At 48.0% G+C, this 13230-nt stretch overlaps 1 protein-coding gene across 7 annotated transcripts in view; it reads left to right on the forward strand.

Annotated features, from left to right (window-relative positions):
• Positions 1 to 13230, forward strand: part of LOC139363251 (disco-interacting protein 2 homolog C-like) — a 157148-nt gene that overhangs the window by 58156 nt on the left and 85762 nt on the right. Inside the window, exon 2 of one of the 7 annotated variants that reach the window (XR_011623192.1) lies at positions 4615 to 4732. The exons of the other annotated variants lie outside the window; for them this stretch is intronic. The gene's annotated coding sequence lies outside the window, so the exon portion shown is untranslated. The remainder of the gene's footprint in view (positions 1 to 4614; positions 4733 to 13230) is intronic. 7 annotated transcript variants of the gene reach the window in all.

The following is a 13230-nucleotide window of genomic DNA, read 5'->3' on the forward strand; positions in this document are numbered from 1 at the left end:
CAGGGTGGGAAGGGAGGTCCTCGGTGGTGGCCGCTGTTGGCCTTCGCCTCCCTGGGTGAGGGCTGCTCCATCCCCGGCTCTCCGACTCCTTGCCTGGCACCTTCCTCGTTGGAGGCCGTGATCCATCAACTTTGTCCACGCGTGTCCTGCAGACTAATGCTGACTGGAGGTTCAGGAGTGGTCAGAAGAGGCCAGAGGAGGCCCTCGTGATGCGAAGCTAAACGTTTAATGATGGCGCTGTTGAGTGCATGAGCCGCGTCAGCCCAAGAGTCTGGGTAAGAGGGAACCCCGCGGGGTGGAGGGAAGACTGGACAGATGGGTGCTTTCCTCGGCCCCTGGGAGCCCGGCCAGGTCCACGCTCAGACCTCCTGGTTTCTCCCATATTTCCATCAATAGCAAGGGAAGGACTCGGGGCAGAAGTAGTTCAAGGGCCTCTAAAGACTTATGTAATTGTTAATAGGCCTACTTTTATGCTTTCTTATGTATTAAGAGCAAATCATGATACAAACTCATTTCTGTTTGAAGAAATCTTTACTGCTCTCATTTTTGTGGCAAGCAACATTGATTCTTTGCTTAGTGAGCGTTAGTGCCCTCCTGCCCAGTGCTGCTGCCTGGCGTGTCCTCGCACACACCTCTGTCCATTGGTCTCCATTCACCTTTCCGCCTAGAATTGTAGGAGGGGCGCTGGGATCTTAGGGCTAGAAAAAAATTCTGAAGACCACTTTTAGGGGCGGCTTTTAGTCAGGGCTTCCAGAGAGACAGCCAGCCGGGTGTGCGTGTGTCTCCAGGGCGAGGCTTGCTGCAGGGGCTACAGAGTCCAAGAAGCCCCAGGACCCACAGGCTGCAAGCTAGAGTCCTGGGAGGGTGTGGCTTGAAGACTTGAGAAGCGGAGGGTGCAGATCCCACCGGGGTCTGAGGAGCTGAGACCCAGAAGCACGGGCTGCAGAAGACGGATGTCACTGGCCCATCAGCCAGACAGGTGGAGTGAACCCAGTTTTCCCCGCCTTGCTGTTTTACTCGGGCCCTGGGGGGATAGGGTGGTGCCCCCCACACCGGCGAGGATGGGTCTCCACTCAGTCCAGAGGCAAACATGCATCTCACACAGAAATAATGCAGAACCAGCCATCTGGGCACCCCGGGCACGCTCAGGTTGATGCACAAAACCAACGCCGCGCGTGGCCCTGACATCTGCGTGTTCGCATCACTCCACACACATTGCTCAGTCATCGCCTCGGTGAGTTTGTAAGCTCGTTGTGTGGTTCTGGGGCTTTTTGTCCTTGGTGATGACAGGCTCCCCACTGCCCCAGCTCAAGTATGGAAGGTGATGGCACCAACGGCTCCTTGTTTCTCAGACACTTGAGTGGGTGCTCTGTGCAGCCAGTTTCACCTGCAGCAGCATCTGTTCCCTATGCCGATTCCATTCGGAGTATGTGCCTCCCTTCTGTTGAGGGTGCAGCCTTCTTTCAGGGAAGAACTGTGTCCTGTTCGCCTATATCGCCTGTGGTGTATCTCATGGCTGAATAAGTAGCTATAGGATACCTCGGTGGCTGAATGATAGGTTCATTGGAAGGAAAACTTTATATTTTTTTTTCTTTTTGGGATGGAGTTTCACACTCAACGCCCAGGCTGACGTGCAATGGCATGATCTTGGCTCATTGCAAACTCTCCCTCCCGGGTTCAAGTGATTCTCCTCCCTCAGCCTCCCAAGTAACTGGGGCTACAGGCTTCCGCCACCATGCCTGGCTAATTTTCGTATTTTCGTTAGAGAAGGGGTTTCACCATGTTGGCCAGGCTGGTCTTAAACTCTTGACCTCAGGTGATGCACCCACCTCGGCCACCCAAAGTGCTGGGATTACGGCCATGAGCCCCTGCACCCAGGAACTTAATACCGTTTTTTTTTTTTTTCCTTTAAATCGTAATGGGCTTGTTAAATGCTTACGTGTTGTTTTTTTTTAAATTTATTATTATTATACTTTAAGTTCTAGGGTACATGTGCATAACGTGCAGGTTTGTTACATATGTATACTTGTGCCTTGTTGGTGTGCTGCACCCATCAACTCGTCAGCACCCATCAACTCGTCATTTACATCAGGTATAACTCCCAATGCAATCCCTCCCCCCTCCCCCCTCCCCATGATAGGCCCCGGTGTGTGATGTTCCCCTTCCCGAGTCCAAGTGATCTCATTGTTCAGTTCCCACCTATGAGTGAGAACATGCGGTGTTTGGTTTTCTCTTCTTGTGATAGTTTGCTAAGAAGGATGGTTTCCAGCTGCATCCATGTCCCCACAAAGGACACAAACTCATCCTTTTTGATGGCTGCATAGTATTCCATGGTGTATATGTACCACATTTTCTTAATCCAGTCTGTCACTGATGGACATTTGGGTTGATTCCAAGTCTTTGCTATTGTGAATAGTGCCGCAATAAACATACGTGTGCATGTGTCTTTATAGCAGCATGATTTATAATCCTTTGGGTATATACCCAGTAATGGGATGGCTGGGTCATATGGTACATCTAGTTCTAGATCCTTGAGGAATCGCCATACTGTTTTCCATAATGGTTGAACTAGTTTACAATCCCACCAACAGTGTAAAAGTGTTCCTATTTCTCCACATCCTCTCCAGCACCTGTTGTTTCCTGACTTTTTAATGATCGCCATTCTAACTGGTGTGAGATGGTATCTCATTGTGGTTTTGATTTGCATTTCTCTGATGGCCAGTGATGATGAGCATTTTTTCATGTGTCTGTTGGCTGTATGAATGTCTTCTTTTGAGAAATGTCTGTTCATATCCTTTGCCCACTTTTTGATGGGGTTGTTTGTTTTTTTCTTGTAAATTTGTTTGAGTTCTTTGTAGGTTCTGGATATTAGCCCTTTGTCAGATGAGTAGATTGCAAAAATTTTCTCCCACTCTGTAGGTTGCCTGTTCACTCTGATGGTAGTTTCTTTTGCTGTGCAGAAGCTCTTTAGTTTAATGAGATCCCATTTGTCAATTTTGGCTTTTGCTGCTGTTGCTTTTGGTGTTTTAGACATGAAATCTTTGCCCATGCCTATGTCCTGAATGGTACTACCTAGGTTTTCCTCTAGGATTTTTATGGTATTAGGTCTAACATTTAAGTCTCTAATCCATCTTGAATTAATTTTCGTATGAAAAAACTGCTTTAAAGTTCATATGGAACCAAAAAAGAGCCCGCATCTCCAAGACAATCCTAAGTCAAAAGAACAAAGCTGGAGGCATCACGCTACCTGACTTCAAACTCTACTACAAGGCTACAGTAACCAAAACACCAGGGTACTGGTACCAAAACAGAGATATAGACCAATGGAACAGAACAGAGTCCTCAGAAATAATACCACACATCTACAGCCATCTGATCTTTGACAAACCTGAGAGAAACAAGAAATGGGGAAAGGATTCCCTATTTAATAAATGGTGCTGGGAAAATTGGCTAGCCATAAGTAGAAAGCTGAAACTGGATCCTTTCCTTACTCCTTATACGAAAATTAAATGCTTACGTTAATATTTATTTTTAAAAATGTTATCTGTGACCTTTCAGCTTTTCATAGCACTTCTCATGTGAATATTTTAAAAAGGCCCTTTAGTCGTGGGGGAGAAGGAGGTTATCCCTTTCAGCAGAGGGAGATGGAAGAACAGGCCCTGGTGGGTCTGAGCACAGGCAGTCACCCCAGCCTTGGTGCTGGCTTAGGTCTGTTCTCCGTTCACCGTAGCCGCATCCACTCTCATTGTCAGCTTAAAAATAAGCTTTTTCCTCTTTCTAATCGGAACAGTTAGTTTGTTAACCATCACATTAAGGTATCGAGAATGATGGCTTTCAGGCCTCAGATATGACACAAGTAATAAATGCAGTTGACCCTGAACAACATGGGTTTTGAGCTTCGAAGGATCACTTATGTTAATTTTTTTTCCAACCAAACCCTTATTGAAAAAACCTGGCTTTGTGGAGGGCCGACGTTTCCTACATGTGGTTCCATAGGGTGGCCGTGGGGTCCTGTGGATACGTAGATTTGGGTAAACTCGGGGCATGTTCTGGAATCCATGTCCCTGTGTATACAGAGGGACAATTGCAGCTTTTTAGAAGTTTGTGTCCTGCCTTGTCCTAAAAAGGTTCCAAGGTGGATGCAAAATTATTTCATTCCTTTTGTTTTCTTGGTGGGATATTGATGTTTATTCTTCAGTGTCTAATATCCTGAGTGAACAGAGTTACCGCTTCAGGAACAAAGCCAGTCTGGAAACACATATTGAGATATCCACCTTTTCTTCATGGTTTCACAAAAGGCCATGATCATATTTTATTCAGTTGAACTGTAGGAAACTGCCAATATTTGCTGTTTTTGGCCTACAAAATGGCAAGTTCGTACGATATTAAAAACAAAGGCTTCCTGGATGGGGAAAATAGGAATCGGTAAGAACCTGAAGTTCTCTGTCATGGCCTCTGAGTCACAGGTAAATAAACCTGCGTGAGGGGGAGTTGACTGTACAGTATTTTCCTTCTGTTTTGATACTGTCAGAAAAAGGTCAGTTCCAATGTGTTGGGTCCCTTTGCCTCAGCTTTGCTGCAGAAGGGACTTGCCATTATACCTCTTGTTCCCAGTGCCCAGGAGGCTGATGCCACATAGAAGACCTGCAGGTCGGTGGATGTGAAACAGGCATCGGACATGCTGTGCACCTTGGGACGCATCTGAGAAGTGTGTGCTTGCAGCAGATCTGAGGTGAGGGCGTATTCCATCTCCTCTCCCTTCTCTGGCTTTACAGGCCTTTGAAGTCGGTCCTGGAAAGTGAAATTAGTTAATGCTGATTTAAGCTCCAGGTCAAAGCCGGGGGGCCAAAGAGACCCGCCCTTCACTAGTGGTGTGAAGCATTGGGCCCTCCCATCAGGAGGCAGCAGGGACTCGAGAAAGCCCCACATGCCCTCCAGTTCCCTTATGTTGAAATTTTTTGTACTCGGCCATGGCGGGTCATTTTGGGAGGTGAGTAGGGGATTCACATGGGGGTGTGCAGTATTCTTAGGTGTCAGGTGCGAGAGTTGAATTTGTAGAAGCTGTGCAGATAGGAAAGGGCCTGGCAGGGAGTGCTGTTTACACGGAGCCGATTTAACGCGAGGTCTGTGCTCTGCCTGGGTCCGTGTCTGACTGCTGTCTCCCAGTCTGCAACAGGACGTTGACGTGACTTGGCGCCATCGTCCCACTCTGTGTAGATGTCTGAGGATCTGTGCGCAGCTGCTCTGTGAGAATGCGTTGTGATAATGAACTGAGAAACAGTGAACAAACCCTGAATTGGTTAGCACTGGTTCCACGGCCACTTCTGCCGTGGTTGGAGTCATTCATAATAAAGTGTGCTGGACTCCTTTGCAGAGCTCTGAATTTCAGAGGCCCTTCAACTTGGCAGCTAACCAGCTGCTTCCTTCAGAAGACATTTGAGTCCCCTTTACCTGCCAGGGTGACCCTGGGAGTTTGAAGATGAGTGAGACAAGCCCTCCGTGTCTTGTGGATTTTACTGTCCAGAGGGGAGACAGATGTGGATGGTGAAGGAGGCCCTATCAGAGGTCATCGCATGTCAGTTTTATTTCTTCAGCACTTGCTGTGTTCAGGCGGTGCCCCGGGCCATGTGCAGAGCATCTGGGGACCCTGCCCATGGCATCCCAGGCACAGCTAGCATCTGCGCCATCTTCATACTTGGCCTGAGTTTTGAGGAAGTTACCGAGGACGGCTTCTGCCTTTGCTGGAGAGAGTTGGAAGTCAGGGCAGCCCTCCACAAGGAGATGATCGCCAGCTGATTCCTCAAGAAAGAGAGGTGGTCCCCACATGGGTAGAGCAGGGCAGCATGTACAGACCTGGATGTGGGTCTGGGGCATGTGCATCTGAGTGGGTTCTGCTGGGAGACAGCAGGGGTGAGGTGTGAAGGCAGTTGGAATTTACAGGATAAATTATCACTAAGGCGATGCCTGGAAAACATAAAATTGGGACTCTCTGGGGTAAACGTGGACTTAGGGTGACCCTGGGCGTGGGTGTTTTCAGGCTCTGAAGGCAGAGATTTAGGAAATTGGGGCAGAGCTAAGCCCCAGACGAGGATGAAGACCACCCTTGGGATGTTGAATGAGACAGGGGTGGAAACCCAGTGAATGTCCTGGGGGGTCAGTCCAGCAGGCAGGCAGCAGAGGAGACCGGTGTCCTCAAAGGCCCCTTGGGCCTGCCTCTCAAAGTGCTGGGATGACAGGCATGAGCCACTGCTCCCTGCTGATACTTTTAAAATTTCTAAGCTACTCTCTCTCATACCCACTCCCGTATTTTTTTTTTTTTAGACCAGGTTTATGGGTATATTTTTTCCAAGGGAATCAAAAAGTTACCTGTTTGAAGTACAAATAACACCGTGTTTAAAAACCGAAAATGCCACTTTGCATAGAAGTTTCCAAATACCCAGTTGGTTTGAGCCTTGCATTGCAGTGTCACTACCTGCTCTTAAATTTCTACCCGATGTATAGATAGCGAGACAGGGACGGCTCGTACATCTTCAGGTTTCAGTTCTACTACCTTGGGCTATATTTTCATTTATTTTGGCACAACTGTGGGTGTGGCAAGCAATGCCAGGGTATTTATTTTGAAGCGTGTCCAATAACAGTTGGGAAGATTTTCACATTTTTAGAATTTTCATAGTAATAGTTATAATTTACAAAGAATTTAAAATTGTGTAGTCATTATTTTGCTTTTTTCTAGATGTGCCCCGAAACAGGGTTGCTAACTATCATTCTACATCACAGGATTAATAACAGTACCCTTTTGGAGCAGATGCCTGTAATCAAGGAATTCGGCCTAGTCAGTTCACTTTAAGCGTGTTTAAAAGGTTGTCTTTATCCTAGTTGGCACCTGTGGCTATAGTTTGTTTTCACTGCTGAAGAATATTCCACGATGGAAGCCGTAATTCATCTGTTTTTCATATCGGTGGACATTTGGATTATTTTGGGAGGGTGTGTATGTCTATTCAGCCTTCATTTTTTTCAGGATTTTTTGTAGAAGATAATGTAACAGTGTAACATCCTCTGCTAGGGAACCAACACGAACCCTGATTACAGCCACACTGACTCTCACACAGACTCTCAGGCCTTGTTACCAACACACAGAACCATTTTCTTAAGTTGAAACACAGTAGCAGAACCTGAAGCCATGTGAACGGTTCCTCCGATCTTACACTTGGAATTCACTTTTTATTACTATGTCTGCTAATTAGGAAGCATATCAATTATACAGAAATCTGAGAATGTAAAATTATACGTTTATAACAGAAAAAACCTTATTTAATAGCCCAGAACACATGGCTATGTTTTTCCCTCATGCCCCGTCACTGTTTTCTTTGCTTGAAATGGGAAATGACACTTGAATGCGGTTTTCTAGCGACTGTTAGCCTGGCATAGTTCTTCAGAGACAGAGGATGTAAAGCACATGGAGAATTTCTGTTTGTGGATTGTGATTTCCCGGTCGCCTCATTCAGGCTGCCGCCGCCTTCCCCTCTGGCCGCCTGCATCGTGGGACGTCTGAGAAAGGTCCCTGTTTCATCCTCTGGAAATTCTGAAGAGGAAGGAGAGGAGGGTGTGCAGGGTGTGGTGCATTTGTGTTGGTCTTCCAGCTTTTATTTGGAGTCTCCGCTACCTTGGTTCCTGCCTTTATGTCCCTAGCTCGTGGCTTCATCCTTGTGTCTAACTCACAGGCAGACAGATGGAAAGGGAAGTTGTATTCAGCCAACAGCTTGATCTTATTCTCAAGGCTTAAATCGACTGGGTATTTGGAGACTTCTGTGCAAATGGGCATTTTTGGTTTTTAAACACCGTGTCTTATTTGTACTTGAAATGGGGTAACTGGTTCTCTTGGAAAAAATATAGGCATAAAGCTGGTTCTTAAAAAAAAAAAAAAAAAAAAAAAGGGAGTGGGTGTGAGAGAGTGGCTTAGAAATTACACCAGTAATGGTCGGGAGTGGTGGCTTATGCCTGTAATTCCAGCACTTTGAGAGAAGGAGGCAGGTGGATCCCCTGAGGTTAGGAGTTCGAGACCAGACTGGTGAACATGGTGAAACCCCGTCTGTACTGAAAAGATGAAAATTAGCCGGGCATGGTGGCAGGCACCTGTAATCCCAGCTACTTGGGAGGCTGAGGCAGGAGAATCACTTGTACCCGGGAGGCAGAGGTTGCAGGGAGCCAAGATCGCACCACTGCACTCCACCCTGGGCGACAGAGCAGAAACTCCATCTCAAAATAGAAAAAAACCAAAAAACTAAACAAAACAAAAACCCGGTAATGAAAACCTGATTGCATCATCTGTGATGGAGATGGCGGATTATTTCATTTTTAGTGACAGGATGAATTGGATATGTTTGCAGTATTGATTTGACAAGGGAAATGGTGAGAACCAAATGTGCCGCCCAGCTTGGGCCTCGTCGTTGGCAGAAGACCATGGCGGGCAACAGACTGGAGATTCGGAGACCGAGGGGAGAATTCTCACGCCTTGACACTGGTGCAGTGTGTGCTTCTGGACTCCTGCTGGAGGGAGCTGCCCCTTTGCCTTGCAGGCTTTGGTGCAGTGGAGACCTTAGGACCTGCCCCTCCTGGCACACCTGTGGGTGTGGCGAGCAGTGCCAGGGCTGAGGCACAGGTGCTGAGCCCGGAACGTGGGACGGGAGAGGCTGCACACGCCGGCAGGCGTCTGCTCCAGCAGCCGGGGGTTTCCGCAAGGGGGCGGGGCGTTGGTTTTCCTCCTTGAATTTGGGTGGAGAGGGTGTCCTGGGGTGCTGTGTCTGCACTTGTGTTGCCCTGAGGTCAAGTTGTGGCCCCGAGTCCCTGTCCCTCTGCAAAGAGAGGGTTTGCCCATTTTCAGGTCAGATTTCCCTTGGGTCCGGGTCTCTAGGAGTGGGGCGCATTCCAAGGGGGCATGAGCTTTTTCAGTTTGTGTCAGGACATTTTAGGCAGAAGGAAAAGCTTGCTAAGATAATCTTACAGAAATGTTTGGTGCAGTGCCATTAACTCGTGGAATAAATGTGTAACTTTGCGTGGTGGCCCTCTGGAAAGAGATGCACTTTGAGTGCACCCTGGTCTGCTCGCTACAAGAATCGGCCGTGTCACCCCGCTTTCCGTGGGTCTGCAGGTGTGCGTGGTCCATTGCCCTGCACTGTGGCCATGGAAGGGAAGATGATCTGGAATGCTGGCGACAGTTATCGGTGCGTGTTGGTGTGTGCTGCTTTCTACAGGGGAGAACATTTCTGTTTAATAAACATCTCATCTCGATGATGACTGCAAGATATTTGAGTCTCATTCAGTAGTGTTTCTGGGTTCCTTCTGTTTTTATCTGCTTTCTAGCACTAGGCAAGTGAAGACATGGAAAGTAAAAACCCATGGAACTTGTAGAGACATGGTGTTGTGTAGGAGCAGACTGTAGCCTCTGGCTCTGTTTAAAGATTGTAGTAAACCTCTTACCTGGCACGGTCAGGGTGTAAATTATCTTGTTTAATCGAAATGTGTATGAGTCAAAGCTGGCGCCTGCATTGTTGATGAAATACCAGATTTTAAGGGAACATGTCAATGTGCTGTAAGATACCAACAAAGTTCCTCACTGAGGTTCGGCGCGGGTTCGGAGCAGCTGGGCCTTAGGTCACCAGGGTCGTCTCTGGGAGCAGATGCTCAGTGTGGGCATTAGTCACTTAGCCTTTCCAGAGCCGAGGAGCAGCTCTCTGTGGTGGTTTTTGAAACCTGTATTTTGAGTCAGTTTGTCCCACTTGACTCGAAGTTGCCGCGCGATTTCAGACCTTTGCCTCCACCATGCGCTCGTTTTCTTGTCCCCTGATAACTGCCTCGGTTGCCCCGGCCTGACATTTGAGCCTCGTCGTTTATGGACACAGGTTCCGTGGTGGGGCAAAGGCCGCGACTCCGGCTTGCACAGTTCTGTGCCTCTCACCATGGCTTATCACATCACTCCCGGGATCTCCCGTTTAGAGGAAGAGTGTCCCTTTCCTGCAGGCCCTGTGTGGTGTGGAAACCACCCCTACCTACCTTTCTCCTGTTTGAACTGTACCGTGAAGCTATTTCTGTTCTAGTCAACCGTCAGAATTTAAGGAACAGTGATTTATGTAACTTATCACACGCTTCTGAGCAATTCTTTATGAATTTCATTCTGTTGTGAAATTATTGCAGTTTTCATGGCTATGCTGGTCTCACGTTGTGGCCCTTGAAATGAATTCCCTTCCCCATTGTTTGTTAAGGTTGTGCCTGGGAGCTGTTGAGGCCTCACCTCTGCTTAGGGCAGTGGCTTTGCTCTCCTGACAACAGGAAGAATCTTATTTAGAGCACTTCTAATGTAGTTTTTGCTTCCAGACAGAGTTACTTTTTTTCACAGAGACAGCCACTAAAGTCATAAATTATGCTCAGGATGCACACACACGGGTCAGCTGACAGAGTGGAGTCAAGAACAGATCCAAAGACGCAAAAGCAGTTCAGTGGAATTTGAGTCTTTTCAACAAATGGTGCTGGAATTATGGGACAGCCGTATGCAAAAGAGTGAAAACAGGGAGTAATTTCTGTATGAAAATTAAGGTGGGTCATAGCCCTGAATGTAAAATACCAAACTACAAAACCTGCAGAAGAAAGGGAAATTGTGGAGACCTAGGGTGAGAGCTCTTAGCCATACCATGATCCATAATCAAGGAAGAAAACAAGTAGGTAAGACTCATCAAAATTAAACTTCTAATATAAAAGACACCCCTAGGGAATTGAAGAGACACATTTTCGATAGATGGGGAGAAGATGTCCACGAACCATGCAGCCGGCAAAGGACTCGTATCCAGAATGCACAGGACTCCCACGGCTCATGACAGAGAACAAACCACCTGACTTAAAAGCGGAAGAGACCTGAACAGATGCTTCGCTGAGAAGGACGGGAGGATGGCCCGAAAGCATCTGAAATGACCTTCAGCATGACTGGTTGCACCGAGATGTGCACCGAAGCCGCAGTGAATTTGTTCACACCCCTGCTGGAGCGCCTGACTAAGGTCTTCCGACAGCCCCAGGTGCTGGTGAGGACCGGCAGTCGGGACTCCTGTGCGATGCTGGGGTTCAGCACGGTGCAGACAGCTTGGCGGTTTCTTACAAAACTGAACTCACACAAACGTGGGGCCCGGTGACCCCAATCCTGGGTATTTACCCTAGAGAAACTGAATCTGATGTTTAAGAAAAACTGTGCCCAGATGTTAATAGCGCTGTCTATAGTTGTCCAAAACAAGTTACAATGTGCCACAGCCATATGTGGAATAATAAATACCCAGCAGCCCCGAGGCCTGGCTGTTGATCACAGGACACCCTGGGTGCACCTCCAAGCACGATGCCCAGGAAATTGTGATTTTGCGAGTGTTTTGCCACAACGCTCGCAAAAGATAGACCGGAGTCATGGGAGGACACGGAGAGGGTGGTTGCTGAGAATGGGAGGGTATGCTTATGAGGCCCCGTGAGTGGGTTTGGGGCTGTTGGACTGTTCTGCTTGTGTGATGATGATTATGGGAATATTTGTGCCGAAATTCACAGAACTGAACACTGTCCACTTTACAGTAATTTTTAAAAAGTGGTAATATGCTCATTTTCGGTACTGTTTTTAATGGAAGATGGAGTTTGCAGATGATTTGTCAGGGCAAGCCTGTCTCAAGAGTTTGTAGACAATTCGTTAGGGGCCTGTCTCAGGGCCCTTGGGTTGGGTTGGGTTGGGTTGGGTTGGGTTGGGTTGGGTTGGGTTGGGTTGAGTTGGAAAAGCCTTCTCTGTTGTGGGCAGTAGTACGAGGCGTGGAAAGGATATTGCCAAGGAAACATGTAGAATCCTTTGAGGAAACGTGTATTTCTAACTTGCTATAAGATAGAATTGGAAATTGTAATGGTTTTGTTTTCTAGAGTCTTGGTAGAATAGGGAAGACAGTGTAATAAAAGCTAATTTTGAAATGAAGAATTTTAAAGATTTTCAACAGCAATTGCTCTAGGAAGTCACCCTGGAAATGTTTTTAAAGATGTTCAATAGCAATAGCTCTAGGAAGAGTCACCCTGGAGTTGCTTCTTGAGCATTGGTTTCCTGGCTGTATCTTCCGACTTTCATTTTTAAGTTTTGCTGTGAGTTGGGGATGTGTGGGAATAGCCATCCCAGCCCTGCAGGGGGGTGCATGTGCCCCGAGGCCTGAGGCACTGTTTCAACCTAGCTTGCAACATGGGGACTCTTGTCAGTGGCTGGAGTAAGAGTACCAGCCTGGCAGGCTGGGGGGAGCCCCAGGGTGGTCTGGGCACTGTCCTCCCTGCCTGCAGGATGGCAGCTGGAGGAGCTCGAAGGCTGCCTGCCTCGTGGCTGTCAGCGCAGCAGCCCCTCCTGGCCCTGGAGCAATCTTTGGGTCCATGAGTCTCTGCACCGGGACTTGCCTCCTGGGACCTCCGCCACAGTCCTGAGGGCCCTGGTGCCACTTTCCCGGTGGGACCCAAGCCTCAGGCAGCTGCGACCCCAGATTCGGTTGCTTTCCCTGCCGTCTCATTGCAGCACGAGTGCTCATCTCACTCAATGTAGAACCTCAGGTTCCTTCAAGATCCCCAGAGATGGAATCTCCCAATTTAACAAGATAGTTGGTGACAAGATTTGAGCGGCACTGATTTAACTCAGCTTCCAGAGTTTAAGTTCCCAAGACACAGTCCTGCTCCTTCCCTGGCCTCATCCTGTGTGGCTGGTGTGGATGCGGGGTTTCCGGAGGGTGGGGCTGAGGCAGGTCAGCAGCCAGGGGGATGGCTCATTATTGATCGCTCAATGCCTTGAGGATAACTAGGATTAATGACCTTTATAGGGCTGTAGGTTTGGAGTATATATATATATATGTGTGTGTATATATATACATATTTAAACGAGGTGGACACGGTTATCACTGCATTTTTCTGACATGAAACTTGGAGAGCAGAGGGTTTAGGAAACTCCTGAAGCCACACTGTCAGCGGGACTCGGGCGGTCTGGCCTTAGACCCTGCACTGTTTGCCCCTCACCACGCTGTCAGCAGACCCGGGTGGTCTGGCCTTAGAACTCACGCTGGTCGCCCCTCCCTGCCACGTTGTGGGGATTTTCCTGCTTCTGGGCAGCATTTGATAGCTTGTGAAACAAGACCAAGACTTACTATGAGTGGATTTGCCATTATCTGAGATCCAGAACGTTTCCTGGACCTGGCG

This window comes from Macaca nemestrina, chromosome 5, assembly GCF_043159975.1.
Source record: "Macaca nemestrina isolate mMacNem1 chromosome 5, mMacNem.hap1, whole genome shotgun sequence".
NCBI classification, from domain to species: Eukaryota; Metazoa; Chordata; class Mammalia; order Primates; family Cercopithecidae; genus Macaca; species Macaca nemestrina.